Here is a 6,729-nt window from a genome sequence, read left to right on the forward strand (position 1 = left end):
TACAAAGGAACAGAGATATGCCCCCGCACACGGTAAACTCCCTTTGAGAAAAAAATGTGGGATAAGAAAATTCAATCAACAACGTAAGAACTGTAAAAACACAACATCTCTCAGTTCTGCACAGATCAATGCTTTATATATCTAAGTGGTTCATTATGTTTCTGACAAAATTTCAGATTCAACCAAAGCAAGTACAAGACATATAACTGCATTTGATCCAATTATCAAATTCACTCGTATTTTCTAAAATATGAAGACTTGCAAAAGTGTGAGCCGTTGAGGCAGCTGATAAATTATATGATTCATTATATGATAAATTAAGTGAATTTTTGTATGAATCACCGTGATTCTACCTACCATTCTATTAGTAATGTTATTTCCTTTATCCGTTGAACTCGCATCTCATGTAGACATTAGGGTCGAGGAACGTGAGAAACGAAATCCCAGAACAACAGTACAATCATGTGCCTTTTAATTCCTACAACAATTATCCGATTTGCATGAGAATAGTTTCTCCTCAGATCACACAACTCCTGCATAATAACAGAACCATATTTATCAATCTTCAAGTCGATGATCTGAAGCAAATTAGTGGTAGCAGTGTCATTGAGTTTTGATCAAGGAATATATGTCTATATACTTGAAGCAAACAAAACACAAATATATCCAGTTTAAGGAGTTTAGCTATCACCTCATTAATTTGACCTCAACTTCTTTGGTGCTATAGCACATGTTTTCGCCAACAAGTGTTGTGAGGTGAATGTATTGAGATCAAGTAGTTTTAGTGCCATGGATAACCGTTAATGGCCAACAATCTGGTGCAAAAACAACTCAACAAAATGTTTAGATCATACTTTTATATAGGAATTATTAAGAGGGCTATTACTATGTACTACCTGTGTATTGTGGAAAAAAATGGTCAGATCATTTTACCTTTAAGGTTGCTGTAATCTGCTCTAATCTGCTATACACTCTAATAGTTTCGAATATAGTTTAGTAGGCATAAGCCCGCCGTAGTTCCCTGTCAAGAAAAAAAGTGTGTTGGCAATGGAATCTTATCAAAACTGTAAAGTAAAACACACACCACTGAAGAAATCAATCTTTAAGAAAAAAAATAGTACCTTAGTCAATACAGCTATCACTGAAAAGTAGTTCCCAAATATAAGTGATGGCCAGGCCTCATTTATTTACAACGGGCCATCATATTGACAAGTAGCGGAAAATATAAATCAAGTCGCTGCCGACTCTGTATGGAGAAAATATCAGATATATCCTACTCTTATGGATTTGGAGTATCCCATATTAAGTGTAAGCGCCGTTTGCTGAAGGACTATTTGCAGAATAGAAGATTTCAATATTGTGGGAATATTATATTGCATAGCTAACCATCTAATTATTCGGAAATCTATAACTCTAGAAGCACGATAAATTCAAGAATATTAACACCGTGTCGAATGCTGAAAACTTTTGTTGACCAATGACCACCAACATGTTTTCAGAAAATTGTGCCACAAGCAGTATATGCAAATACAATGGTAGTTTTTCAACCTGCTATGTGTATGGCACACAAGTTCATACCATTTTACTAAGCTAACAATGTTCACATAGTTCAGGCAGCAAGACCGAATGGTAAAGTAACTGAAACAAAGACAAACTGAAAGGCTTCACAAAGTTCCGTTGTCAGTTTTGAACAGGAAATGATAGACAAAGAAGCTTGGAGCCTTTTGAGCCGACTAAAATTACTTAAATACTTTACCATAAGGTCCATAAAAACTTGAAATCAGGTAAATGTGGATTTGTTTTTTTCAGATGGCAGATGTGAAATTTAGTGGGAAAGAGAGCACTTAATGATAAACCAAATCATGTACATGTGAGGCCAGGCACATCACTTTTTGTAACATATCCCCACTATCTAGATTATCATACTACAAGCATTTCACAAATTGTTAAACAACCATACAAAGGAACAGAGATATGCCCCCGCACACGGTACACTCCCCTTGAGAAAACTATAAAAGGGTCTTTCCGTCCTATGTGTTGACTCGCCTAAACTAATCAGCATTAGATGAGAATTAGATGGACTGTAGGTAATCAAGCTAATTGCTTCGGAATTCAACTATGCGACGTGTGGTTGGATCACACATACTGTACCTTGTGGATATGTCAAGCGAATCATCAACTGAACATACAACAAACAGAACAGCACAATTTATCTACCCACCAAAGTGACAGACATTTATCACCGAGATTGAAAAATCATCAGAGATACACACTAAAAGGGACAACAAAAACAAGCACCAATTGGCATACATATTTGACGCACCTCTGCCTTTGAACTGCATGTATGTGGCGCACACGACGCCCACCCGAAGTTTGGCGAAGTTCCTATAGACAGAGGATAAGCAAAGAGTAAGCCCAATTTGAGCGATTTCAAGAGGAAATTCATCGTTTATTACTTTTTCTGATGGAGCGAGATTCAAAATAACAAAATCTTGCACTCACTGTGTCACGAGGTCGTGCGTGGATGCCATCCGCGGCGACCAACGCATCCACCTCCCGAAGCGCCGCGCCTGGAGCGCGCCCATGTAGGCGGTCGCATCGTAGCCCGCGTCCCCGCTGGCGTCGAGCGCGAGGGAGACGGCGAGCTCGCCCCCGCCCTCCTCCGCCAGAGAGCGCTCGCCGGCGGCGGAGGCAAGGAGCTGCTGGTCCTGGGCGGACTTGCCAGAGAGCAGGAGGAACGTGGTGGCGGCTGGGGCTCCGCCGCTGCTGCTATGCTCGGCTGCGGGGGCGGGAGCGGCGACCCGGCGCGCACATCGATGGGGAGGCTGGCCAGCGCCGGCGGCGGCTCTAATCGGTCCTCGGCGGCGGCGGATCGTCTCGGATCTCGACGGCGGCTCGTATTGGAGTAGAGATGGGATCGAGAGGAGTCGGCAATGAAGGATGGGATCGATGGAGCGTTTTTTCTGCCGGGTGTGGGGTTTTTTTTGGCCTGCGTGGGGTGGGGTGGGGGTGAGGACGAAAAAAAACCAGCGAAAAAAAAATCGAACGAAAATGGTGGGACGAAAATAAAACCCGGAACGCGGACTACCAACTGAGACATTACGAGTAGAGATATCTCATAAGCCGATGGGACGAAATGGTGTTGCTCCGTTGAACACAGTTTAGGAGCTAATTGATGAGTACACGGGCGACTGGAATGTTCAAATTATTTGTGAATTTTTTTCTCCAACCGTGCTGAAGCAATCCTTAACATCCCTTTAAATCCAGTAGGTGGCGAGGATTCACTTGCATGGGCTTTGGAAAAGTCTAGCATCTATACTGTAAAATTGGTGTATCGCTCTCTAATAACTCGAAACGAGCATATTACTCTATAAGAAGGAAAGACTACAGAAACTTCTTCAGCGAATAAACAGTTGTGAAGTACCCTTTGGAAGTTTTATGTGTTTCCTAAGGTGCGAGTCTTTTGGTGGAGAGTGTTGCGCGACATCCTACTAGACTCAAGTTCCGACAAATAAAGCCAATTGGCAGGTGTGATGTGTGCCAGGCCATGGAAGAGAACCATATGTATGCATTGATAAGTTGCTCTCACGTGAAGAGCTTTTTGGTTGCAGCAAGGGAACGGTTTGACCTTCGCTTGCCTTGCCTACACCCAGACACTCAAGATATCTTGCTTGATCAAATGCTCAATGATGAGAGAGATGCAAGATTATCACCATTATATATTTAATTTGGTCACCTCGAAGCCGATGGACACATGATCAACACGGCTATAACCCGTTATAGGCAATCAAATGAGTACATAAATTTTTGTCCATTCTGGACATGCCTGTTAACCGAACCAAGAATTTGGTACATCAAAACTGGCGGCCACCTGATCCTAGTTGGGTCACTATCAGTACTGATAGTTTGGTTAACTCTGATGCTTGGAAGGGGGAAGCAGGTGGTGTCGCCCGGTCTCACCTGGCTTTCGTTGTTGGTTGGAGCAAACCACTACATGGATCGAAGTTTTTTTTAACATCAACACAGACACAAGCGTCTATATACACGCGCATACATTCACCCCTATGAACGCGCTTACGCACACCTTACCCCTATGAGCACCTCCGAAAGACTGAGCTGGCATATCATCTTGAAATTTACGAAGTCACTGTAGGCACCTCGTCGTCAACGGGAACGTCTCCTCTCACTGAATGCGCATCGCCGGAAATCCTGAAATAAATTCAGAAATAAATGCGAGCACCATGATTTAAACCCTAGTGGGTTGACTTGGTAGCTCTTCGAGAAGGTGTTATTTTTCCCCAGCTTCAAAGCTATTCACATATGATTATGGAGGTCGACTGCATGGAGTTACTCAACCTATAGAATTCGCGCAGCAATTCGCTTAGTTGCTGCACCTATCTTGAAGGAGTTAGATGAGCTTGTCCCTAGTTTTGCTTCCTTTTAGGTTACCCATGTTGGACGTACTTTAGATGTTCTCGCTCAGCAGTGTGCTAAGCTTGATAGTACATTAGATGGGACGGAAAGTAGTCCTGATCGAAGCCCAAATTTTCTTATCAGTAGCCTTTGGGCGGATTGTTACCGATTTTTGATTAATATACTAGGGTTCCTCTGCCTCTCATCGGCGTTGCCTTCAGTCCGCCTCGTCTCCAGTGGCCTTAGGGCCATGGCGGCGTGATGGACCCCGACCCTTGCCGATGGGAGGGCTTCTCTTTTAGATATTTCTTCGAGTTTTATTAGAGTTTGTGTCCTACTTGGGAAGAAGAGATTGTGGCGGATCCCTGAAGATGGAACAAACGATGTAAGTTTATTAGTATGAGTTAATAAAGCAGCCATGAAGGTCTTCCCCTAAAAAAACATTAAAGATGAATAGATTGAAAGTTTTCCTAAAAAAAAAGATTGTTGATTAATAAATAAAGCTCTTTGATTCATTGAAAAAAAAGTTTAGAGTAGAATTAGGAATTATAATGCCTTGTTTAAATTAGATAGAGATATATTCTCGACGCGCAAGTCAATCTCGTTGGAACGTGCAACATGTAATCTCTACACCTATATATAGAAGAAACCACGCGGACTTCCCAGGGCGTGGTACAATCGCTTACCAAATTCGTACAATCATAAGGTCACGGAACCAACCCGGAATCAGCCAAAGCACTGCAATTGCAAATTTGCAATGCCTCGGAGCGGCTCCATCAAGAAGCAGGCGATGGTCGGCGATGCCAACGATGCCCTCCCGCGAGATGTCCTGGCCAGCGTCCTGCTCCGCTTTCTGGCGAGCGACCTCCGGCGCTTCCGCCTCGTCTGCAAGGAGTGGTGCGAGGTCATCTCCGACCCTACCTTCATTGATGCGCACATGGTCCACGGACCGCGGTCCCTGACCCACACCATTGTTTTTTTTCGTGGACGTCGGGGAGGCGGAGCTGACGGGGCCATAGAGCCGCGAAGCAGCGACGGCTACCTCTTCGTCGAGCAGTGGCGACTGGTGGCCAGGTTCACGGCTGGCGAGTCAGAAGACATGGTGGGCACGTGCAATGGCCTGCTCTGCTTCCTCGACCTCCGCCAGGGGGGCATCAGGGTGGTAGAGCCATTCACCGGCGAATCTTTTGTGCTGCCGTCGCCGCAGAGGCAGTTGTGGCACGCTCGTGGCGCCTACAGCTTTGGCTTCGACCCCGGCTCGGGGAGATACAAGATTTTGCACCACGAGAAGGATGCTTACATGTACACGATCGGAGGAGGCGAGAACTGGAGGAGAGCGCATGGGGCCACCGTGTCTTACGGCTGCGTATTCGCTGATGGAGCAGTGTGGTCCGTTGCTATGAATCGGCGTCGACTGAGAAAGGTCGTGCGCTTCGATCTGGCGACGGAGAAGATCACGTCGGAGCCCATGGAATGGGCTGGCTTGCGTACAGCTCTGTCAACGGTGTCAGACGCGCGAGTGTTCTTGATGGGCTTAGGGGTCGGGGAGCTGGAGGTGTTCTCCATGGGAGACGGCGGCCGGTGGGTGCGATATAGCATCGCCGTGAGGGCGCCTCACATGCGGTATCCCGCGGTGCCGTATCCCCTGCAACGGGGGCACCTGCTGATGCTGGACCGTAACAGGGATTCGCGCGCTGGCGTGTACGCTCATCCGATTGCGCCGGCGAGCAATGATCTGGGCTCGGGGAAGCTGCTGCTTCAGATGCCAAAGGACTGGCCGGGAGCTGACGGGACACCTGCATGCGATAATAAGACGCGATGGCTGTTTGTACCGGTCCCGCGTGAGGAGGAGACGGCGGCCAGAGTAAGACGAGTCCCACAAGAACTGCACCCTCCAAGGGTGTTCTCTTATGCCCCACCAGTGTCTATTTTCAAGAAAGCAAAAAATGCCCCACCGGTGTCTCCTCCTCCCTTGGCACGCTACTTTGGAGGCCTGCCCAAATTATAAAGCCACAAATCGGTGGTTACTTGTATCGGCTTCTACAATTTGATTATCTAACGCTATTTTCATTTCTATATATAATCTCGCAATAATGTACTATCTTGTGTATTTCGCTGAAGAGCTGGCCATTTTTTGACTTTTCTTTCATTGGCCACATTCTTTCCACTTCGTGACCGTGTTTAAAATATAGTGTATCACTGTTGGAGTACCGACTTCACATTGTAACTATGGATCACATTTAAATTGTAACGCGTGAGAACCCCAAGGAGACTTTGAATACGCTCCCGGCCCACTCCCGCGAGCCGGGGGGCGGG

At 45.9% G+C, this 6,729-nt stretch overlaps 1 long non-coding RNA gene across 1 annotated transcript; it reads right to left on the bottom strand.

The window, feature by feature from the left end:
* Positions 1 to 1,170: 1,170 nt before the first annotated feature.
* LOC119297700 lies at positions 1,171 to 2,708 on the bottom strand. The gene is made up of 3 exons (XR_005145717.1): positions 2,503 to 2,708; positions 2,324 to 2,385; positions 1,171 to 1,246 (listed from the first exon to the last, which is right to left on the bottom strand). It is a non-coding gene; the product is annotated as an uncharacterized LOC119297700 (long non-coding RNA).
* Between the last annotated feature and the right edge of the window lie 4,021 nt (positions 2,709 to 6,729).

Source organism: Triticum dicoccoides, chromosome 5A (genome assembly GCF_002162155.2).
Source record: "Triticum dicoccoides isolate Atlit2015 ecotype Zavitan chromosome 5A, WEW_v2.0, whole genome shotgun sequence".
Classification (NCBI taxonomy): Eukaryota; Viridiplantae; Streptophyta; class Magnoliopsida; order Poales; family Poaceae; genus Triticum; species Triticum dicoccoides.